Here is a 25,426-nt window from a genome sequence, read left to right as displayed (position 1 = left end):
CAATTTTTTTCAATAGGATGGAAGATAATGCAGTGGGAATAACTAATGTTTGCTGTCTGCGTTTATTTATTACAGGTAAAAAAACTAAGTGCATTGGGCTATGTCCCAATTCTATTTTTCGGCAAGAAGGATAAGGCCTCTGGAAAGTGGGTGGCCGATGTGGTGACTCATCTGCCACCCACTGAGGATAACCTAAAAATTGTGGCCACCATGAGAAAGGCCTACAATTTTGTATTGATCAAAGAAGGTAGGATTTGTGTAATTTAAGTCATGACAGTTTTAAACTGGGGTTTTTTTATGATGGTGAAATATTGAAAATTAACATACACATACAATATTGTAGGGAACTCCACGACGACATTGCCCGAGCCCCAGCCTCAGGCCCAGACCGAGCCCCAGCCTCAGGCCCAGACCGAGCCCCAGCCTCAGGCCCAGACCGAGCCCCAGCCTCAGGCCCAGACCGAGCCACAGCCTCAGGCCCAGACCGAGCCCCAGCATCAGGCCCAGACCGAGCCCCAGCCTCAGGCCCAGACCGAGCCACAGCCTCAGGCCCAGACCGAGCCCCAGCCTCAGGCCCAGACCGAGCCCCAGCATCAGGCCCAGACCGAGCCCCAGCATCAGGCCCAGACCGAGCCACAGCCTCAGGCCCAGACCGAGCCCCAGCATCAGGCCCAGACCGAGCCCCAGCATCAGGCCCAGACCGAGCCCCAGCATCAGGCCCAGACCGAGCCACAGCATCAGGCCCAGACCGAGCCCCAGCATCAGGCCCAGACCGAGCCCCAGCATCAGGCCCAGACCGAGCCCCAGCATCAGGCCCAGACCGAGCCCCAGCCTCAGGCCCAGACCGAGCCCCAGCCTCAGGCCCAGACCGAGCCCCAGCCTCAGGCCCAGACCGAGCCACAGCATCAGGCCCAGACCGAGCCACAGCATCAGTTCTTGGCCCTGGCTGAGTCCCAGCCTCAGGCCCAGGAAAAAGAGACATTTTATCTTTTAGATTTATACCCCGTCTCTCTCCCTGTGAAAGAACAACCCCCCCCCCAAAAAAAGAAAGTGTAAGTGAACTATGGTCTTAGCACACTATGTATGAATTTCCCCTTTTTGTAATCATTATTCATGAAATTTAAATTTCAGGTGAATTTAAATACAGTCAATTAGTTAATAGTGAGTAATTTTCAGTGGCCAGTCTGATACACAAAGGAGTTTGTCCTCGCATAAATACCTTTCAGTACTGAACACACACTCTAGGAGTAAAGCAATGAGCAATACACACTTGAGGAGAGATGAATACACGTGCACACACACACACATCAATAGGCAGCCCAGGTAGCTCCACCCCCACTTTCCCCCCACCCCCACCCCTTCATTCCAGGAATGATAACTATAACCATAACGATAAAAGCATCCAGACTGACCAACAATAAGCAAAGTCTCGCCTTGTGTTAATAAATGTAATGGCTAAAATGTGATGGGTTCTTATTGGCTGTTAGCTTTTTATCATTCTCAAAATCGCTTTAAAAGTGATCCCCAACAATATTGTTCTCCATGAAGTTATCGTTATAGTTTATCATATTAACGAGAACAATATTTTTTTATAGTTATCATTCTTGGTGTGAATGGGCCTTAATATATGTATTCTTTAGTTATTTAGCTGTATTTTCTGATGTTTTCAAAGTTTGAGGACAATGTTAATGTTCATTTCAAGTTTTTTGACATTTATGGTTAATTAATATTTATTTATTTATTTATTTATTTTTGTCATTTAAGGTTGCCGGAAATGTAGTAGGCAAAAAGTTTTCAAATATGACTCCATAACAGGAAGAAGGATAAACGAGGTAAGAAATATATTTTTCATTAGGTTCTGATCATCTCTCCATTGTCTGTGGCTCATCTGGCATTTCACATATCACAAAACACTGACCATTTAAGCAAGTGGTAATTTGAGTCCATTTAAGTTCAACTGAAGGCCAAGTGGCCTTGCCCCAAAAATGATGATATTCAAAACCTGATTATATGTTTGTGTCTTTCTGTAGGGGCAAGCAGAAGTAAGGGTGAAATGGTTACCTTGCTCTGCATGGTAAGTACTGCTTTATATTGGTTTATATTGCCTTCATAAATGTCCTTTCTGTTTCCACTTTTAACCATCTCATAGGTGGTGGATAAAGGTTGGAATGTAAGGTTGGAATGTATATTGTAGCACACACAAATTTAAATGTACAGGTGGGTCTCAAAGTTTTGCAACCAACAAGCAGCGGTGAGAGAATTGTGATGTCCACTAGGTTTTAAGTCCAGAGTCAATGCAGCCTTCTACGTGGAGATTTTAGAGCATGGTTCCATCTGCTGACAAGCTTTATGTACATGCTGATTTCCTTTACCAGCAGGACTCTGCCCCTGCCACAGTGCCAAAACTGCTAGTAACTGGTTTGCTTAGCATGGTATTGCTGTGCTTAACTCATCACACCTGAACCCCATAGAGAGGACAATGATAGACACCAAACCTAACATTACAGACAACCTCAAGGTCACTATCAAAGCAACCTGGGATTCCATAACACCTCATCAATGCCATACACTGATGGCCTCCATACCACACCACACTGATGCAGTAATTTGTGCAAAAGTAGCCAGACCAAGTATAGAGTGTATGCATTAACAATTTTTGATAAGTCAGATTTGTAAATTTATTTTCAAAAGGTCGACATTTCTGTATTCCTCTTTATTCTAATATTTTGAGTTTTCATGAGCTGTAAGCTGTAATCATCAAGATTAAAACAACAAAAATTGCTTGAAATATTGCACAATATTGTAATTTTGGAGACCCATCTGTATATTAATTACACTGTTGGTTACACTGTTGGTATAGGTTGGATTAAATGCAGTGTCAAATATTGCCTACAGGATTTAGCCACTTGCTCTTTTCAGTACCATGCATAATTGCCCCTGTGTGATTATATGTAGGAAGTAGACATTCACCAATATATTGGCAGAACATCAGTATCGGCCAAGATCATCCTTGTTGACTGATATCGGCTATTGGCTAGTTAACTTTCTATGACTTTATCGATGAGAGTGGCTGATGTTTATCTGTTACATTGCATCAAGCACTATATATGTATAGGTTTGTATAAAAACAATGAAATACAAGACCGTACAATTTTTTTGAAAATATTTATGCTGTGAAACTATACATATAATTTTTTTTTTTTTTTTTTTTTTTTTTTTTTTACTGATACAGTGGAAAAATCTGGGAGGAGACATGGGAGCCGGCCTGCCAGTTCCCACCAGGTGCCAACCATGTGTGACGTCACCCATTGGTCTGTAGTTCAATATGAGTTGAATACCTGCTATGAGTTGTCGAGTTACCCGTTACGGGCACAGCCATCCTGGTTGCGGATGTGACTATTTTAGATGAGAAGGAGGAGCCACGTTACGTTACACACTTTCAATGGTTTCCACCCTAACATGCTGTCATGCTGTTTTTTTTCTTTATTATTGATTTTTGTAAAAAAAAGCTGTGTTCAAATAAATCAAAGTATACCTATATTTCTGTTTGTCTTTCCATTCACCTTGTGGGTTAGCCAATCAGCTGAAATCTTCTTCAACGCGTCAAATGATATATTGCAATATGATGCACAAAAGTATGTAGGAAGGTGGGACATGTTTTCATTTATATGAATTGACACCATTAAGAGACAGTTGATTCCACCAGCTAAACCATATATATTATGGGGAAGCACAGGCGAAGCACTGCTACTTGGGCGCAGAGATATTTGTGGATTTCATCTGTTGCGTGATATCTCTGCGCCCAAGTAGCAGCCTGTGCTTCCTCATTATATAGTCCCAAGTCAATGTCTGCCTAGGAAATCGCCTAGTCTTATTCTGCATCGCTATTTGTATTCATTGTGAATACGCAGGCCAGTAATTAAGTAATTAGGTGTTTTTTTTTTTGGATCACTTTTACTCAGGACATGCTAGCTGGCAACAAAGGATTCCATTCATTATGCTAAGCTAAGCTAGCGCCGACCCTGTCAAACTAAAACAATGCATGCACTGAGACAAAAATGCATTTGCCCACCTATCTAAATGTAGGAAAGAAGGTGAATAAGCCCTATTTCAAAAAACGGTGGAGTGTTCCTTTAAGGGTCATGGGTTTGATTGTCCATTTCCAACTATCCTTTCACCCTCTGCCTTCTCTGCTATCCCTGGACTGTCCCTGTATTAAAAGCAATGGAATTGCCACAAAAGAAGTCAGTGGTAGTGGAATTGCAATGTTGGATTTCTGGATTTCTATTATGTTTGTATTTTTCTCTTACTCTCTTTGAAGATTGTAATATGCAAAGGCTTGAGGATCTTCTTCGGGATTCAGAGAGCATTGATGGGCAGGATTTTGCTCAGCAGCCACCATTGTCCAGTTGGTGTCAAAGACAGAAAGAGGTCCAACAATGTTGGCAACAGGCGAGGCCACAAATCATTGACAACTTGCTGTTAGCTGAGAACATCTTCCAGATGACATGTAATCACTGTCACGTGAGAGAAGCCATCATTCGTTGTGGGGAATGTTTGCCCTCAGAGTGGTTTTGTGCAGAGTGTGATCAGTTGGTACATAAACGCCACACTCTGCATAGTAAGCAAATCAGCATGTATGGCTTTTATAAATACATTCCTCCAACCGAGTTTGTGAAACTACATTGTCTGTGAACAAGGTTGGTGTCTCTTTTTCAATTGATTTGCATTTTTTCAGACAACATTAGTAAATCATGCATTATGTTTTCCAAGTACTTACTCACAATCCAAACATTCTTTAATTTCATCCTGATTGTCTTTTGCTCTTGCAGAGTGTTTGCTGCCAACAGCCTTTCCTCAAATTATATGCTCCTGTGACACTCGTGAGGTTGCCATCTCTGTTGGTAGAGAGTGTGTTTGAAACATTTTTCTTTCTTCTTATCTTTAATCTAGGTAATGCAGCATCCAGTCCGGTTGATGCTCATGGTTTGCAGATCTCCATCGAAGCACTCTTTGTGAGTATTTGTCTGAAGAAGCACTACCTTTACAGACAGAATGGTATGTATTAGTAAATGTAAGTAATGCAAATGCAAATTGAAGATATATTGGTTCTGTTCATTAAATGCCATGGCAGCTCTTTTGTAATAGCATTGTTTTTGCTCTTATTACAGACCGCAACAAAAGGTGTCAGAAGATTAGTCAGAAGATTGCCCAAGAAAAGAAACGCTTGCTAGAAGAGATCCAGAGATACAACCAACAACCTGATGGTGATCTTGTGGACACAATCTCAGTTGTGCAGAAACTCTCCAACAAAGCTGCAGAGAGCATGATCTGGCCTTGGCAGGAACAGAACACAGGTGTTGTATGAAGATTTAACTTTTAGTATTTATTTAAAATGTATCATCATCAAATTTGCTAATTAATGTATAATGTTTTCATTCCTTCAGATGGTGTCGACATTATCACCAAGAAGAAGCTCTTTGACCAATGCTTGTCTCACGACTGACAGAAGAAAAACAGATCCATGTGAAGGAGATGATGCAGCACTGTCAGTACCTTAAGGACTCAGCAGAAAAGGTTCAGTCACTGATGGCCACCATTTCAGTGTGCACACAAACAGCAAGCAAGTCAAACTATCTTGCTTTATGCATTTTAACATTCATAGGTCAAACTATTTTCAAGTGAAAAGCAATCATGCCAGTATTGGCTCAAAAACTAAGAATAAATAGCCTTCAAAGATTATTTTAATTTGATAATTTGATTTTGTATTGAAGATTCGTCTTAACATAAATAAGCTCTCTCTGATTTAATGTTTAGTGTGACGGTAATTCCATTATTCTTCATGTGTGGACTTGGCTATAGGCTATACGAATGGATTCACAGAGGAGGGGTCCACAGGCCTCATCAGTCTACTTAAGAGAAGACTGCAAGACCTCAGACTCAGACAGCAGACTGTAGCATGCACATACAGAGGCCAACTCCTAGGCTGGTGGAAGAGGAGGAAGGGGAAATGGATGAAGAATTGGATTGGCTATGTGACATCAGCTATGATGATTATGATGATGATGATGATGATGATGCAGAGTTGGGGACTCGAATCAGACTCAGGTCACAGTTGTAATCACTTTTGCTTTGACTTGTACTTTGATGATTTGAAAAGGTTTCTAAAGTCTTGACAAAAGTCTTGACTGTCATTTTGTAAATTAGTTCAATTGCTACATATGTTCTCATATTCTACTCTCTTTTATGTTACTGGAATTGTGATAGTCATGGTTATGTATGCAACTGATAATGTCTGTAAATACTTGCTGATAACTGTATATATGTAAACAGAAATACAAATGTGATTTGTCATCTGACTATTGAGTTGACTTTGGCTCATCAACCCTTAGGATAAGAGAGAACTGGGAACTTTCAGATTCAACCTGAACTACCAACATTTTGGAACATTAGAGGTCACAGCAGGTCCCATATTAAGATGTACGAAACTTACATACTGATTACATACAGTAATCATTTATTACTGTACAGATTACATACATACATACAGATTACTTTGAAATGCACTGAATACAAACAACGTGACAATATTAGTAATCAGTTATGCAATATACATTTTAGCAACAACCCAAGCCCATGCAAAGTAAAGGTAATGACCATATCCATCTGGACAAGTGGAAAGATGAACCGGTAACACTTACAAATACAATACAGGTACACTAATATGCATTAATTCATGCATACCTAATGCACAGATAATCATGAGTTAATGTATGACTCATTGAGAACTAAACCATTTATTAATGGTCACTGCATCAGCAACTAACGAACATTCTATATGATTCATAGATTAAATAATATATGAATTGCTGTTAATTAAATATGACATTGTGTTAATTCCCAAATAACATTATATTAACTAATAATGTAAATTAATGTGTTAATTATCACAATGGGTCAAAGCCATGCATTTCAACTTTCAGTTGTCTGATTTAATTAATCATTAGCTAACGATTTGCAAAAGCATCATGTTATGACTTTACTTGTTGAGGCACATGACTATTAACTAATTTAAAATTAATTCAAAAGCCATAACCACAAAGACATATGACTCAACAATTAGTTAATGACCAGCACAATTGTATTTTGCAAATATAAACAAAGTTATAATTTCATGCTCAACAAAAATTGGGACAGAGGCATGTTTACCATTGTGTTACATCACCTTTCCTTTTTATAACACTTTCTAATCGTTTGGGAAGCCACGCTGTTGTTAAATACAGAGGATGCAACAGGGCCTACAGTATGTGTACCATCATAGCAGCATTAACATAAATAGTTATGCTTATAAGCCATGTGTGTGTCCCAAACAGAAATACGTGTGTGTGTGTGTGTGTGTGTGTGTGTGTGTGTATACTTGTTTATATTATTATCCATTATATAAATGGATTAATAAACATACTAAATGATGTTTTTGTGAGAAAGTAAAAGTGTGCACAGTTTCCTGTGATGGTTAGGTTTAGGGTTAGGGGTAGTGTAGGGGGATAGAAAATACGGTTTGTACAGTATAAAATGCATTATGCCTATGGAAAGTCCCCACAATTCACAAAAACGTGTGTGTGTGTGTTTTTCTAGCCTGGTGGGGTGTGTGTGTGTGGACAAGGTATTCCTCATGTTGTGGGGTCATTAATTAATCTGTTTACACATTCAGAAACAAACAAACAAACAAACATGTTCACTTAATATATTGACACCTCAAAGTGCTCTCTGAAACTAGACCTGAGATGGCCTTATGTCCATGAAATGAGAAAATTAAAATTTTGTTGTACAGCTAAACCAAATACATTTTTGGAAAGGTCTTGACCTGGAGAGTAACATATGTTAATATAAAAATTCTATATAGCTCCTACTTTGAAATACTGACCTTTGAAACTTCACCTTGGTGCATGTTTGAAGGCTTATAATTCAGCAACAAAAGGGGCTACATATATGGGATAAACTGGTATAGAGAGCTCTTGACCTCAGCTATCATACTGAGGTATATACAGTATAGGCAACAACTAGGGGCGCTGTCAAATATGGTTAAAATGTATTTAAACCCACTTAACAATTACATATTTAAAATCTGATTACATAGATGTGTTTACCATACCTCTAAACCCCTCACTATACTTTCAACTAACTATTTACAACCTCAAATTCTAAGGAAAATACAAATTTGGTAAAAACTACAATTCCCAATAGCCACACCATGCAGCTTGATACAAATGAGCACTACAGTTGTAGTTCTTTCGGTTTGCAAATTAGGGTTGTAAACTAGGGTTGTAAAAAGATATATCTACTGAATATATCAAATATCTAGTGCAGTCAAACTAGTAATTACACTGCATTTAGATAATCTGTGTTAACAAAAATTTAAAATGTTGGTTTATTTCAGATATTTTCGCCAAACAGTAGAACGCGCAAACTCCGCCCACAACACGAGGCACTTCCATAACCTTCAGCTACAAAAAAGAAAAAAAAAACATATTTCTCAGAATCGAAGGAGAAATTATTAAATGTGATAGCATTAACATGAACATATCGTATTGTTGACTTATCATATTGTTTTTTTCTGTGGAGAAATGTTATAAATATAATTATATATAAAGTGAAGAAAATACTTCCGGGCGGAAGTACGTAATGCAAGCTACGTGGTTTCAGCTGCGTCAATAGCAACCGCCATAGCAACGAAAGATAATCTTCGTTCAATGAATGTATATTATCTGTATCTTTAGTTTTGTAAAAATAAAATGCACATTTCTCACTACAAAGCAGCCAATTGGAAAAGGAAGAGAAAACTACGAGAAAAGTTGCTCATCTAACGTTACATAGGCCTGGATCTGGAGCATTTCAAGCCAATAACGCCTAACGTTAACTGTTATGTCAGAACCTACTGTATGTGACACACTGTCTGGCTGATTATGACAGTAAAATCATTGTATTAATAATTTATTAAGTACTATTACTTTTTTTATTGACTTCTCAGGTGTGCTGACAATGGTTGAAAACATGGCTATAACTCATGGGAAAGCTGTTTTGTAGTCAATACACTTAAATGTTCCTTTTTATTTGTTACAAACTTATAGTGTAGCAGTAAACTTCATTTACACATGGAAAACATATTGAGGGCAAGCTCCATTTTACAAACGTGTCTTTTTTTTTTTTTTTTTTTCAAAAACAGTGTAGATACAATAATATGGTTAGTGTCAACTGTAAGGTTATTCATAACACCAAAGCTGGCTATACCTTGAGAACTACAAGGCTTTAAAATGTTACTTAGACAGCAGCTTGTACGAAAACAGTGTTTATTGTCCAAAATTAAGGAAACATTTTGAATAATGAAGCAGAGATTTATAAACAAATAATTTTTATTTACAACATTAGAAGAACAGTAGAACTTTATTGTTGTCCACATGGCCACATTTTTTTGTTTCTTGGAACCAGCAATGTGACAACAGTCATTTTAGCAGACCTTCTTCTATGACACAGTCATTCCTATGTTCCCAAGATGGGGGCCAGGCCTTTAGGCTGAAAGAAATGGCATTTAATTTCTGAAATATGTTAAATATAAGGATGGCCTCTGTTAAACCTGTTAAGCTTCTACAGATTTCCCTGATAGAATGGGGTGGAGAAAGCAGAACGCTGAAGAGAATTTATATTTATATCCAAAATATAATTGTCACTTTGTAATGACATTTTTAAACTGTTTACATTACAAAGATTTGTATATCAGAAATATATGAATGTATGAAAGCGGGCATGCGCGTCACTCAGCAGAAAAAGGGAGAAAGGAAAAAGAGACGCTGTACGGATGATAAGCCAGTTGAGATTGTGTGTGTACGTTCTTGAGAACCGTAAGTCGTATAACTTATGTTGTCAGTTCATTTAAGCCTGGTCTTGCAAATTTAAATTAAGTTAACTGGTGATTTTTTTGGACGTGCCCCCACTGCTAAAAAACCTAAAAAACTAAAAAGGAAACACTGACAAATATAAGGAATCAAAAGAAAAGTGAGTTAATGCTCATTTCTCACTTTGAGAGCTCCTCATACTCAGTCGTCTGACAGTTCAGAATCACTGTCGTATCCATCCCAATCATTCTGGAAGTCCATACTTGTTCCAGTCAAAACTTGAGCATAACAGTCTCTTGCATGCTTCATCATTCTGGTGACTTCTTGCTTTTTTCTCAAAGTTAAGCTGAGGAAACCCTTGATCCCTTCTTCGTTTAGAGCCCACAGCTCACCTTATGGGAGTAAAACAAAAAATTATCAGAAAAAAAAATTACAATGTACAGTATAGTATTACAACACATTACTTAAATACGTACTTTTCAATGCCTCACTGGAAAGCTGGCATGACATCTCCTTGAGTGTGTCTGCACGAGTGGAGAGAGATTTCCAATGCTTTGCCATCTCAGAAAGAACAATCTTCTTCTCCTCCTCAAGTCTCCTTATTGCCATCACAACATCAAACGCCTTCCTCTTGGTTTTCAAATCTACAGCGTCTGGGATACAGTTGTGGAAAATAAGTGAATTGTAAGTATTTTTCAAAGAATTTCTGAAATAATCTGTGATAAGGCATAATTGGTTTTGTGCTACTATGTGAATCAAACAAAATTGTCAACAGATTTGTGTACATACCACGATGTGAAAGTTGCCATGGCCAAACTGTCTCGTCAGAGAGAATGATGTCAAAGGCGATTCTTTCTGTATCTGGAACCATACTGTTGTATTTTTCAACAACAGAGCTAAGAATGGCCTTCTCCTCTCTGATTTTGCGCCGAATCCGGGCCCGACCTTTGCTGCCATCGGTGTCTTTGTAAAGGCGCTGGGACCTTCTTTTAATGCTGGCCACCAGCACCTCCATTCTACTGGTCACCGCGTCAAGATCGGCATTCTTCTGGGATGTTGTTGCTGAGAAGAAAAGAAATGCAAACATTTTGCTTACATTTTCATGACAGTAACTGAAATGAGCTAAGTCTCAATGTAACAGGATGCCACAGGGAAATCATAAGGATTATCCCTCTTTGCTTCCTTTTTTTTCTTTATAAAAGAAAAGCTCTTGGAGGAAGGACAGGTGAGTCTCAATAATCATTTCATATTTCTTAGCGTGTATAGGAAGTATGTAACAGGGTACCAAAGAAAATGACAACGTAGCCAAGATAGGATCCGCTAACTGCGAGAAATGTCCAATGTTCCAACTTTTGGACTGTGAACCATTCAGGTACTTTCAGGGCACTTTGTTTCGGCATGATTTCCAGTGTGCATGCATTACATACTACAATTTGACATTTTAATTGCATAAGTACATGACCAAGAAAACATTGTATGTATGATTTCATTTTAAAACAGTAATTACTTGCAGAAGCATGTCTCCCATTATTCTGCAGAACTGAGACATTAAAGTAATAGTATAACTCTCACCTTCTGCCCACTCCTTAATATCAGTGACCCAGCCCTCAACTTCAACCTGTGTCACTGCCAGCTGGATTCTCATGCTTTCCAGGTCCTGAAGTTGGCTCTCCAGGCGTTTTGTGGCCTTAAATAACAAAAAAAGGAAATGAAAGAAGAAAAATGTTATACCTACAAAAATATACAATAGAAGGTATTTACAATATAAGAAAATAACAATACTCATCTCTACCTTCTGATATTGGCAGGCAAGTGAAGTAGCCAAGTTCTTAAACTTTTGCTGATTCCAGCGCATGGCCATCAGTGTAAGCATGTCTGTACGTCCTGCAAAAATAAATAAATAAATAAAAAAAATACACTAATCTGTGTTGTACCACATGTCCCTCACCACATTTTCTTGTAACACTTTCAATCTAAGTAGTCCAGTGTGTGGTTACCTTACCTGCTTTGGACATGTGCTTCGTGGTCACAGCAATCCTAGAGAGGAAGGCGTTACACTGCTCAACCTCCTCCCCAAGTGTCAATCCGGCCCCTTGCTGGTAAGCTCCACTCCATTTAACCTATTAAAGAAAATACTTAAAAGCTGCCAACATACCTTTGCAGGTGTTTAGGGACAGTCAATGACATGGTAATGTTTTCTTACCTCACATTTAAAATCATGGGCTTTGGCATGAAACACAGAGAGAAACGGTTTCATGCTAAGTAGGTGCTGGAGCTCCGGGCAGCTTTTTGCCACTTTGTTGAGGTAGGGCCAGTACTTGCAGGTTACATCCATGGCAAAAAGCTTATTGGCTTATTTGCCAGCTTGTTCTGCAGGTAGAGGGGATAAGCATAGATTTCTCCCCTGAACATGTTGAGAGCGCCAAGAAAAACTCCATGTCGACAGACTGCAAGCTCAAGTCCCTCCTCATCAATTTTACTTGAGGATCTCTGAGACGTTTCCCTGGCAGCTGACCACTCCCCTCCACAGACACCTCTTCCAGAGACCTACAACATGGAAAAAGGTTAATATAAATAGTCACCCAAACAATGTCAACTGTAAGATGTTATTGGTGGTGTTTTTAGAAATATTGTACAACAAGTTTACATGGTTGGTGGTAGAATGAATGTAATCCACAAATCTCTCTACTTCATCATCTTTTGCAATGAAGATGCCATCAAATAAGGCTTGTTCTTCAGATCTAAATGAAAGAAAGGTACACATTGACCTTCAATATGACACAGCAAAGGTTACTTTAACAACACTGCAAATTACACACATTTTGTAAGTACCTTGCTGCATTCTTAAAGCGGTAGTGCTTGCGATTTCCATCCACAGAAACAGCAAGCATGTCTGGGGTGCACGCAGGACAGACAAAATGCTCCTCCCTGCAGATCTTATCCACCTCAAATCTAACAGCCTCCCACTCCAAAAAGCTTTTTCTGAAGCTGTCTGCTGTGATCTTCCCAGTCTGTTTCAGAACAGTAAAACATGTCAACATAATTCACAGTAAAGTTAACTAAAGTTAATAAGGTCAAAGGTGACACCAAATCCTCCAGCATCGAGCCTCCACAGGCAGCTGCTCATCACAGGCAGCCCAGTGCATCATTGGAAATCTTTTGGAAAACATCACGACCAAAGTCTCCAAAAAAAAAAAAAAAAAAAGACAAATTCCACAGCAAACTCAACTCCCACTGCAAACTTAACCAACCATGTCTTTATGGACCTATTTTTTTTTTTTCTGAATGCAAACTGCATGACTAGAATGTGACAAGGACATCACTACTTGATCTTATACAACAGGTCTAATGTTTTGAGTGATTGAGTTGATAAATTGCTCCAATACTTTTGTACATGTAGTGTACGAATTTAGATTTTTTACTGAGCGGTAGTTTTTACACAAAGACTTTGAATCTTAGATGATGTTCTATAGATGTATCAAGTACAGCTGAATCACTGTGTTTTGATATCATCAACATGCTCCAATTATAATAATCAATGTGCTGATAATGTCACCATAGTCATTCTGTGATACACGTCAATACTAGTACTAGTTGTTAGTGATTCCCACCACTAATACTCACACGGCCAAATCGGACAGTTCGTTGATCAAGCATTCTTAAAAATGCTTGGCAGGACAGTCCGGGTGCTGCCATCTTCAACTCTTCATATGAACAAAACACATCTGTAGCGTACACCGTGGAAAAGTGAAGGGTAGCAGGCCAGTAGTCATTTCGGACCAGGTCATCCACTCCAGCGCTCCAAGTGGCTTTGCATGCCTCGCATTTCATCTCAGGCATACTGAGATCATATCGTCCTGGAAAAATCAAGAACACATTGGATTATGCACAACAAATGCATTGGGAACTAGAGGCACCTCCCACATGTCCCGACACAAAAGACTGCAGCGCGGGACAGGTTTTGAAAGCTCTATGCGGGACTGGCCGGGATTAGACAGGTGTGTTTGCTGGTGCGGGAGGAACAGATGATTCACTGCACTTCTGCAAATGAAATATGTGTTTAAAACAACATATACAAATGAGAAAGTAGTGTATGTAATTATAGTTCAGCTAGATAATCTATTAGGCAGCAATAAAAAAAAAAGATAAAAAAAGAGGTTTAAGCAGCCTAACTGACAGTGTTGTTTACGTGGTTTCAATTCTTTCCTGCTGCTCCGTTGTTGGAACTTGAAATTGAAAGCATGACAGAAGAAGAGGACACCACTGGGCTACTTCAGATATTTGTGAATTTCTAAAGAAAAGTAGCCTACATTACTATCACCCATGTAGTACATTCAGAACCAAGAAACTTAAAATCAGACATCTGGCAGTCTTTCTCAGTTGTCAAGTGCCTCTTTCGTGAGACAGAACACAAAACTGAACATCCCTCCTGCCTATCCTGCGGTCTTTCACAGGCGGGAGATGCTCACAAGGTTATAGATGCGGGCGGGAGCGGGACTAAACCGTCACATTATTGCGGAACGGGACAGAATATTGTGGGAACGGGGGGGTGCAGGACTGAAAATCCTGCCCAGCTCAGACCACTATAGGGAACATTTGAATAGAAATAGATCAGGACACATTTACAAAGCCAATAGCACAGCCTTGTTTTTTTATTCAAATAGGACAATGAAAAGTGGCAGGAAGCGAGTGGGAGAGCCCTATGGGGTGGAATCAGGTTAAAGTCCAACCCAGTGTGATATGGACACTACAGCCACTTGATTGGGAATGTTCCCTTAAGTTCATTTTATTCTTACCATTCATTGTAACCACAGCAACAACTTTTCCTGGGTTGACACTCAACGATCCTGGAGAACAACTACATATTTTCTCGGGCATCTCCAACGGCACAATACACACTGAAAGACACATCATATGCAGGGATTAAAGACATGCATCATCCTATGTACTAACTGGGAAGTATTCTGTAATGATTTTTTTTTTTTTTTTAAATCAATGATTTGAAAAGCTTTAAAGATAAAAGGTCATTAAGTGTGTTTCAGAGAAAGTACTCAAAATATTCCTGTGAAGCCTATTATACTGTGAAGTTATTTAAATAAACTGAGAATGGGACTAGGGCTGCACAATATATGATTGCACTTTTTCTGACAGATAAAGCGATTACCATTTCCAATATGATTTTTTAATGTGAATGATTTGATTCAGTTCAATATTCCAAATGTCTCTTTAATTTGTGCCACCTCTGATAGGTAAGCACAGCCAGTGTACAAGAAGACAAAACACCCACTGACCGACTGAAGTTCACCAATCAGAATTTTTGTACCCTTCACGCACTACGCACACCCACCAACCAGAAGTTGCACAGTCAAGGAGGATGACGTGAATATAAAAGTCAAATGTCACCTATTCATGATTATTTGCAGATTTTACCATTAGGCAGTTGCATTGGATCATATTTGCAATTACGATTGCAATAATTGTGCAGCCCTAAATGGGACACTCAAAAAAGAAAAAAGAAAAAGAAATACAGCTTACCACACTGAGAAAGAGCCCTCTCCACGACACAGGTTGTTGGAGGCAATGGCTGAAAGAATCCAGCTATCGTTGCATCCCTGTTGTGGAACACGTGGTTTCGGTGTATACTGACATCACAATCAGCACAGAAGAATGGTTGTGGTCGGCAGTCACGACAACGGACAGCAGCTGGACTGTTGCCACATTGTTGGCAGATCTGAGTTGTTGCATTTTGTTGTGCCACCATGGCATTCACCAGACAGGGTCTCTCTTTCTCCCACCTCTCTGAGAGGAGACTTTTTCGAGTAGACCAGTCTGAGGAAGCTCGTGGTGGTGCTGGTGCCGTTTCCTGATCATCCAAGTCATCACCCTGTGAGTGGTTTAGCTCTTCAAGGAAAGTCTCTGTTAAAATAGTACATAATAATAATAATAATTTTCTACACTATCAAAGTGTGCAACATGGATGTTGTCGGCTATTCTGACGCAAAAACATGTAATTTACATTCTAATTATTATAATCTATAAACATAATGAACTAATAGAGACAAAATAAAGAACATACCAACAGTGTCAGGAGGACAGTAGTTGGTCATCTCATTGCTGCTGTCCAACATCCTAGTATGAGCACCAGTCTTACGACTGTAGCTGTGACTACTAGCTATAGCAGAAAATAAAACCCTCAACCTTTAAAGCATTACAATTCCATAGATTTTGACAAGCTCATTTTATTCCACACAATGATACAAACTTCTATTGGCCCAGTTTCGTTGTCTATACCACTTTGGATGAGTATGTAATAAAAATCTCATACCAGACACGTTACTGATTTGTGTATTCAATCCCAAGTGGTAAAACAATCTATATCTCTGTTTTAGATATGTGTGAAAAATCACAGGAGTTCTCCTTTAAGTAATATGACTGAAAAAAGAAAACTGACCTGTTTGGTTTCGGGATGATCTTGGTCTGTCATAGACAACATTTCCATCACTGTCTCTCTTCAGCCACCTGACAGGTTGATGGCTGGTGGATGGTGGAGCCTTCTGGACTGGTTGATGGCTGGTGGATGGTGCTGCCTCCTGTTCTCCCGGCATCTTATTGATGAAATCTTCCAAGGTCTGGAGTTCATAATTTAATTTAGAATGTTCAACGAGCTCATCAAGCTCATTAAGGACCTGTTCGAAATTGCAATGGTCACTCATGATGAACAAGGACAAACAAGACAACACTAAAGGGATGGGGGGGGAAGAGCAAAAGAGCAAGAACAACAGAGAGCAAGAACAACAGAGAACCAGATGGACTGACAACAATTAACTAGACAAACGTGGCTCTAAAAAGTGCCTTTGTTTTTGCTTTGTAACGAAGCTGAAGTTTTAAAGTAAATGATGAAGGGACTAGGGGACCTGTTGAGAGAAGGGAAAGAATATAAATTCAGATTTGAAGATCATGCTACATACAACTACAAAAATACTTAAGAACTTGAGAAAATGTTGGTCTAGTTTGCCCATGCTTTGGGATGTGGTGGATGAGGTCTGTGGGTGCTTATATAAATATTAGGCCAGAATACTGTAGGGCTGGGTGTTGCCTGCAAACTCACAATACAATATCTCACTAGATATGGATGGACTGATCTTGACACTCATGGCTGATATTGATACCAACCATTCAAAATGCCAGTTTGGTTGATAATCAGTGCCATTTTTTAAATCTGTTTATGTTATTAATTATACTTTTGCATTAACAAGGAAACACATCTCTTTAACTAGATTATTTCCTTTTCCCTGTGATGATTTTAATCAAAAACTTCCCTCAGCATTCATAGTAGTTTAGAATACAAGCTTTTAATTAACACTGATTTAATTTGTTAATGTGCTTTATTTTCATGTCTATGCTTTCATTAGCACAGTTATAAGTTACACTGACTAGCATGTGTATAAATGGGCACAAAACACTGGGCAAAGAGCAACGACACACAACCACAAGAAGAATCCCAACGCAGACATACATTACAGCTAACACTTACAGTATGTCTCATTATGAAAATCTTACATTCCCCAATAATTGTACCTTACATGATTATATGCGACAAAAATGAACTTGAATTCAATTAGCTAACTTTGCTAGCCCGCACATGTGGTGCAGAAAGCTGTATTTTTATCAGAAATATCATCAGTCATCAGAAATGGCCACCTTACAAATCTAAAGTTTCTAAACACAACTTCTTGTCCTGATTCAACAGTTTTTGATGTGTAATCCATCTCTATTAATTAACGTTAACCCTTCCACTTACCGAGTGTAAAATCGCAATGGACCTTGGGATCGCCCATATACGTTGACGTCAGCGTTATTAATTTAGAGGATTTAATAAAACAACAATAACAAAAAAAGATTAATTGAACTCAATCGTAGCATATTATATATATTTATTAAAATCAACAAACCTCCGATAAAAACGTTATCCAGCATGCTATAATTAAAGCAGTGTCCTACCTATGACAAGAAAACTCTTAAAATGCTTACTTGCACGCACCTTGAAGCTTTGTTAAACTCACCTTTTAATGCCATTTTACCTGCAGTTGAGCGTTGCTTTTGTCAAACTCACCTCTGAATGCCGTCTTACCTGCAGTTGATTTTTGTTAAACTCACCGCTGAATGCGGTTGTACACCGTGTGCGTTGTTAAACTCACCGCTGATGAACGCGCTAAACCTTTATGCAGAGGGCACTTTGATATCAGATTGCAAGGGTTTTTAAACATCAAAAACCAGTTGGAGGGCCAGATAAAAATGATCTGGGAGCCGCCATTTGACTCGCCCTGGCATAAATCATTTTTTGTAGCCTATTCCTTTTTTATTTTTATTTATTGTAGCGTCGACCCATAAGGCAGACAACGGGTTGCGGTGTGCTGACCCAAGACGTCAAATTTCAACGCTGTTGAGTTCTATAGAAGTCTATCGGACTACCCTGCACGTCGAAAAATAACGCCAAAGGTATACCCAGTGCGTTAAAAAGTGACGCCAGGGTCTACTGACCATGCGTCAGACATTTGACGAGTAGGGGGTGAGACTGTGTTGGAAAAGAGGAAATATGTTCTAGTGAGCAGGAGCAATCTAAATAACTAAAGATTGTGTGCCAAGTTGTGTGTTAATCATATACAGGTGTATCTGCCCTTTTTCACAAAAAACAACACTGGGAACTTTTATGTTTATTGAAGGTTTATTAAAAATAAGGAGCAAGGAAAAGCTTGCAAAATCCAAGGAGCAGAGATGGTGAGGGTACAGCGAGATTGCATGGAGTCTTCAGGATCTGAATCCCCTTTGTGCTTGTATTGAAAGCAAGATAAAAGGAGACAAAACAGGACAAATTAAATATAGTAGTAGTATATAATACAGTTTTGGTATTTAGTATGATTTCCCATTTAGCCTAGTATAATATATATATATATATATATAGTGCTGCTTTTAAGCATTGTTTTTTTTTTAATAAACTTCCCTCTCCCCATCAATCCAAAAATCAGCCGAGCTGACACATATAGACAGTAATACATTGTGATTCTGTTGACTGTATATATGTGTCAGGTCGGCTGATTTTTGGATTGATGGGGAGAGGGAAGTTTATAAAAAACGAAAGTATACTACAGTATTTATTACAGTATCAGTTCACTATACTGCAGTATGCTGTAGCATTCATTAACAAAGTGTTGTAAATACTATAGGCTAATATAGACAGTATTCTACAATTTACTATAGTATGGTTCAAAAACACAATAGACTACTATTTACTATAGTATTTTTTTTTCACCTGGGTTGTATATTTAATAAGGAATAAGGATATTCTAATTTTACCACTTTCACCCACCACAAGCCCCAAAGTTATATAATCCCGTTGAGAAGACTTTTTCTCTAATTACACGACGACGAATAAAGCTGTTTTAATCTATTATCTAATCTACTATCATATAACTTCCCCTGAAACTATTTATTTAGTGAGCAATATCAGCTATCATGCTTTAATACACAAGTTAATTTGATTCAGATGTACTGATGATATAAAATCTTATTTAAACGGCTTACCTTTTAAAAGTTCATCACAAACGGTCTGTTCTGCTGTAACTCTATGGCGCGGCTGCTACCGATGATGTAGGCCTAACCGTAAAACAAGGAAAATAAACGCCTGGTTTCAATTTTTTGGTTTTGCATTTGCATTGTATGGTCTGAAAACTGAATTGTGAAGCGTTTAATTTGCCTAAAAACCTCCTTTGCCATTGCCAGTTTGTCCACAGTTCACCACAGTTCTGAGCAGCACGCAAAAAACATCACGCTCTTATTTGAATATTAACAAGCAGTCGTCATTACTATGCACTTATCCGAAAAGGAATTCATTATTATGCACATATCCTAAACGGAATTCATGATATCTGCAATAAGAATTTTTACTAGTGAAAATTAAATTTTAACATGTAAGAATTAAGTTACAGATAACAAGAAGTATGTTTTTTACTAGTTGTGATTTCATTTTTGATATCATAAATGTATTTCTGCGAGTGATGACGTCATTGTTGATATCAAGAAGCGTAATTCCTGATATCAACACTCAGCATTTCCACTAGTGAAAATTGCATTTCTGATATCAAGAATTGAATTGTTGATATCAACAATTCATGTTTTTAAATGTTAAAAGGGCGACAAAACCATTACAGATATCCAGAATTGAGTTCTTACTAGTTGAAATTCCAATTTCACATATCAGAAATAAATTCTTACTAGTAAAAATGCTAATTTTTGATATCATTAATTACTTTGTTACTAGTGCAAAATCTATTCTTGATATCAACAATTGAATTGCTACTAGTAACAATGTTCATTTTTGATATCAATAATTTGATTGTCACTAGTGACAATGTTAGTTTCTGATATCATGAATGTGATTGTTACTAGTAAGAAAGCCATTTTACATATCTGAAATTATGTTGATATCAGAAATACATTTTCAGATATCAAAAATGAACATTTTTACTAGTAGCAATTCAATTGTTGATATCAAGAACTGACATTTCAACTAGTGACAATTGAGTTCTTGATATCAACAATTTGCATTTTACTAGTAGCAATGTAATTATTGATATCAAAAATTACTATTTTTACTAGTAAGAACTGCATTTCTGATATGAGAAATTGGAATTTCAACTAGTAAGAACTCAATTTTTGATATCAACAATTGAATTTGAATGGCAGCCTATGGTGACATTTCACTAGTGAAAATACAATTACAGATATCAAGAATTCTAGTTTTTACTAGTGGAAATTCAAAAGTTGATATCAAGAATGAACATTGTTACTAGTGGAAATGTAATTCCTGATATCAACAACTGAATTGATAATATCAAGAATTAAATTGTTGATATCAAGAAGTAACATTGTTACTAGTTGAAATGTAATTCCTGATATCAAGAACTGAATTGTTGATATCAAGAATTCATATCCTGAGATGTGAATAAAAGTCAAAACGGCTTGCCATAGTGTAACCGTTAGAGCGCCACAAGTTATGGACATGTTTATATTATACGTTGTGTTTGTGAATGTAGGAGATTTATTGGATGGGGCACGCGCGAGACAAATTCGAAATTTTAAACGAGCAAGTCAAACGGACTTTTGTAACGGTCGACTTCAGACGGACACGGAGTAAAAGGTAAGCCCTACAAATGTACTTTTATTCATCGTTTTTGCCCATGTGACACTAAATATAACTTGTGATGAGTAATGTTAGTGCAGTGTTTTTGGTTTTCTAAATGTATTTCATAAATAAATTACGTTTGGTTAATGTGCGCACGAGTGCTGTCCCCGTGAGGCGGTCTGAGGTAACTTTAAAATCTGAGACGCAGTTTTATATATATATATATTTTAGTTATTTTAAGTGTAACGTTCACTGTTTAATGCTATAAACGGCAGAATAATCACTTATATTCGTTAAACGGCATCTGTAGTAACGTAGAGTGTTTGTTAATTTTAGACCCTGCCTGGCCTCCCTGAAGCTCATATGAACCATATTGAAAATCCAATAAAATCTGTATAAAACGATTAATCAGACACGGTTAATTACTTCACAATTTGTTTATTTAAATTCTTTGTAATGACAATGAACCAGACAAATCAATGATTTAGAGTTGTTTATAACAAAATATTCTCGTTTGTCACCACTTACTGGTTTAACGATAACGTTATGTGTGGGTCTATTCATTCTAATAAATCTAACATACTTTTTATTTTCAGCAGCTGGAGGAGAGACAGCCTGTGCAGCAACAACAAGACAACAATGAGCATGCTGGGTATTAAATTAATTTCTGACTTATTCAGTACCAATAGATATAAGGTCCTGGACTAATATTGCTGCTATCGGTATGTATGTAACGTTCAGTCATTAATTACCCTTTATATACAACCACATATCATTCAGATAATCTCCAGGTGGACTGCATGGATCCAGGATCAAGAGATCATTCATCATGCAGACCATGTTCCAGGAGAAGCAGCGTATACTGGGTAACAACTATGCCTCATTTTTCCAATATCCAATATCACTTAGGTAAGACTAAATGGATTTAAAGTGATTTCAATCATGGGTCATTTGTTTCAGGTCTGCTTGATCCTTTTGTTGTCCTGGATGTGAGAATATGGTCAAAATATGTGCCAATCAGCATCCAGCCATAAAAGCAGCCTTCTCGTTAAAAGGCTCAGGAGGACAAACAGGTAATTCACAGGGTTGAATTTCACAAGTCAATTACTCACAGAGACAAGGAGATGTTAATAATTCTGAATTTGAGGGGTCAGCAATTTTACTATTTGATACATTTTGTTAAGGATGCTGGTGTAGAGAGACGAGGCAGATACGGATTTCCACAATAGTACGAGACTTTAATTAACACAGGGCAGGAACACCAAACATACATTAAACACAACAGAGAACGGACAAGGAGTGCAGGGAGTGAGTGCATTATAAAGGGAGTGCAGATGATAGAGTCCAGGTGCAGGTGATCTGTGATGATGAGGAGCTGACGAGGGAAGTGAGTGCAGGTGATGAAACAGGAGGATCATGGGATATGGAGTCCAGGAAGACAAGGGATCTGTAACAGTACCTCCCCCTCCCGGTAGGCGCGTCCTCGCGCCGTAAATAGAATAACCGGGAGGGGGGGCGGGCGCCCTGGAGACCTCCTGCAGGTGCCGGGGGATGAGTGGACTGGAGTGGAGGTCTCCAGGGCGGATCCATGAGCCACGGCGGGTCTGGAGCCTTGGCAGGCCACGGCGGGTCAGGAGCCTTGGCAGGCCACGGCGGGTCAGGAGCCTTGGCAGGCCACGGCGGGTCAGGAGCCTTGGCAGGCCACGGCGGGTCAGGAGCCTTGGCAGGCCACGGCGGGTCAGGAGCCTTGGCAGGCCACGGCGGGTCAGGAGCCTTGGCAGGCCACGGCGGGTCAGGAGCCTTGGCAGGCCACGGCGGGTCAGGAGCCTTGGCAGGCCACGGCGGGTCAGGAGCCTTGGCAGGCCACGGCGGGTCAGGAGCCTTGGCAGGCCACGGCGGGTCAGGAGCCTTGGCAGGCCACGGCGGGTCAGGAGCCTTGGCAGGCCACGGCGGGTCAGGAGCCTTGGCAGGCCACGACGGGTCAGGAGCCTTGGCAGGCCACGACGGGTCAGGAGCCTTGGCAGGCCACGACGGGTCAGGAGCCTTGGCAGGCCACGACGGGTCAGGAGCCTTGGCAGGCCACGACGGGTCAGGAGCCTTGGCAGGCCACGACGGGTCAGGAGCCTTGGCAGGCCACGGCGGGTCAGGAGCCTTGGCAGGCCACGGCGGGTCAGGAGCCTTGGCAGGCCACGGCGGGTCAGGAGCCTTGGCAGGCCACGGCGGGTCAGGAGCGTTGGCAGGCCACGGCGGGTCAGGAGCCTTGGCAGGCCACGGCGGGTCAGGAGCCTTGGCAGGCCACGGCGGGTCAGGAGCCTTGGCAGGCCACGGCGGGTCAGGAGCCTTGGCAGGCCACGGCGGGTCAGGAGCCTTGGCAGGCCACGGCGGGTCAGGAGCCTTGGCAGGCCACGGCGGGTCAGGAGCCTTGGCAGGCCACATCAGAGGCCCACCCACATGTGTGGCGCCCACATGTCCCCCACCCACGGGTACTTGGCCCCCCCAAAAAAAATACTTGGAGAGGTTTAGGATCATATTGAGGAGTCCAAGGAATAAAGTCAATGTGTGGGTGGAGGAGCATGGAGCTGGTTTGGCGGCGGATACTGGAGCTGGTTTGGCGGCGGATACTGGAGAACTTTGCTCGGCGGCGGAGACTGGAGAGCTTGGCTCGGCGGCGGAGACTGGAGAACTTTGCTCGGCGGCGGAGACTGGAGAACTTTGCTCGGCGGCGGAGACTGGAGAGCTTTGCTCGGCGGCGGAGACTGGAGAGCTTTGCTCGGCGGCGGCGGAGATTGGAGAGCTTTGCTCGGCGGCGGCGGAGACTGGAGAGCTTTGCTCGGCGGCGGCGGAGACTGGAGAGCTTTGCTCGGCGGCGGCGGAGACTGGAGAGCTTTGCTCGGCGGCGGCGGAGACTGGAGAGCTTTGCTCGGCGGCGGCGGAGACTGGAGAGCTTTGCTCGGCGGCGGCGGAGACTGGAGAGCTTTGCTCGGCGGCGGCGGAGACTGGAGAGCTTTGCTCGGCGGCGGAGACTGGAGAGCTTTGCTCGGCGGCGGAGACTGGAGAGCTTTGCTCGGCGGCGGAGACTGGAGAGCTTTGCTCGGCGGCGGAGACTGGAGAGCTTGGCTCGGCGGCGGAGACTGGAGAGCTTTGCTCGGCGGCGGAGACTGGAGAGCTTTGCTCGGCGGCGGAGACTGGAGAGCTTTGCTCGGCGGCGGAGACTGGAGAGCTTGGCTCGGCGGCAGAGACTGGAGAGCTTGGCTCGGCGGCAGAGACTGGAGAGCTTGGCTCGGCGGCAGAGACTGGAGAGCTTGGCTCGGCGGAGACTGGAGAGCTTGGCTCGGCGGAGACTGGAGAGCTTGGCTCGGCGGAGGAGACTGGAGCGGCAGGCTCTGCGGCGGCTGGAGCGGCAGGCTCTGCGGCGGCTGGAGCGGCAGGCTCGGCGGCGGCGGCTGGAGCGGCCAACCGTGTTTCCGGATGGACTGGAGACATACACTGATCATGAACCGTGTCCACGAAGAATTTGGAGCCATTTAACCACAAAATTAAACTGATAGTTTCACTTAAGGAGAAACGAAAAACAGGTTCATCAAAACGGATAGTGTTGTCGTCCAGACCATCCAGAAACAGGGCGATCAACTGAGCGTCGGGCCAGTTAGTCAAAAAAGCAAGCTCAACGAACTCCTCCACATACCTCTCCAGCGAACGACCCACCTGAAGGAGCCCGATGAGGCGATCGCCAGCTGCCAGATGGGAGAGAGGCCTTGGAGGAGCAGAAGCCAGGGAGCTGGTGGAAGTCTCCATATTCCAGTTTGTGAAAATCCAGTTGGTAATGGTCCGTTCTTCTGTTAAGGATGCTGGTGTAGAGAGACGAGGCAGATACGGATTTCCACAATAGTACGAGACTTTAATTAACACAGGGCAGGAACACCAAACATACATTAAACACAACAGAGAACGGACAAGGAGTGCAGGGAGTGAGTGCATTATAAAGGGAGTGCAGATGATAGAGTCCAGGTGCAGGTGATCTGTGATGATGAGGAGCTGACGAGGGAAGTGAGTGCAGGTGATGAAACAGGAGGATCATGGGATATGGAGTCCAGGAAGACAAGGGATCTGTAACACATTTACACTTTTCATTTAATTCAGAATGAAATCATTGTGATTGATGAATCTGAATATAGTTGATGTGTACATTTATTTAGAAATCGGATTTAATATTTTAAAATGCACTGTCTGTCCAGAATTATAGACTTTCCAGCTTGTTCCAAAGCTGTATACATTTCTTCTGTTAAAAACCACCATTGACTTCCATAGTTTTTTTTTTTTTTTTTTTTCTACTATGGAAGTCAATGTTGGCCCA

At 40.8% G+C, this 25,426-nt stretch overlaps 3 long non-coding RNA genes across 3 annotated transcripts; 2 read left to right on the top strand and 1 right to left on the bottom strand.

Moving 5' to 3' along the window:
• Positions 1–2,028: 2,028 nt before the first annotated feature.
• On the top strand, positions 2,029–4,457 carry LOC137033009 (uncharacterized). Its single transcript, XR_010896788.1, has 3 exons — positions 2,029–2,074; positions 3,233–3,647; positions 4,322–4,457. It is a non-coding gene; the product is annotated as an uncharacterized lncRNA (long non-coding RNA).
• Positions 4,458–10,135: 5,678 nt separating this feature from the next.
• LOC137031956 (uncharacterized) lies at positions 10,136–10,803 on the bottom strand. The gene is made up of 3 exons (XR_010896629.1): positions 10,680–10,803; positions 10,367–10,543; positions 10,136–10,282 (listed from the first exon to the last, which is right to left on the bottom strand). It is a non-coding gene; the product is annotated as an uncharacterized lncRNA (long non-coding RNA).
• A 10,876-nt stretch (positions 10,804–21,679) lies between these two features.
• On the top strand, positions 21,680–22,145 carry LOC137032766 (uncharacterized). Its single transcript, XR_010896743.1, has 3 exons — positions 21,680–21,724; positions 21,853–21,938; positions 22,033–22,145. It is a non-coding gene; the product is annotated as an uncharacterized lncRNA (long non-coding RNA).
• Positions 22,146–25,426: the final 3,281 nt, after the last annotated feature.

The sequence above is a fragment of the Chanodichthys erythropterus genome, chromosome 12, assembly GCF_024489055.1.
Source record: "Chanodichthys erythropterus isolate Z2021 chromosome 12, ASM2448905v1, whole genome shotgun sequence".
In the NCBI taxonomy this organism is placed as follows: domain Eukaryota; kingdom Metazoa; phylum Chordata; class Actinopteri; order Cypriniformes; family Xenocyprididae; genus Chanodichthys; species Chanodichthys erythropterus.
Note: the sequence above shows the minus strand (reverse complement) of the source record. Positions and strands in the feature narration are given on the sequence as shown.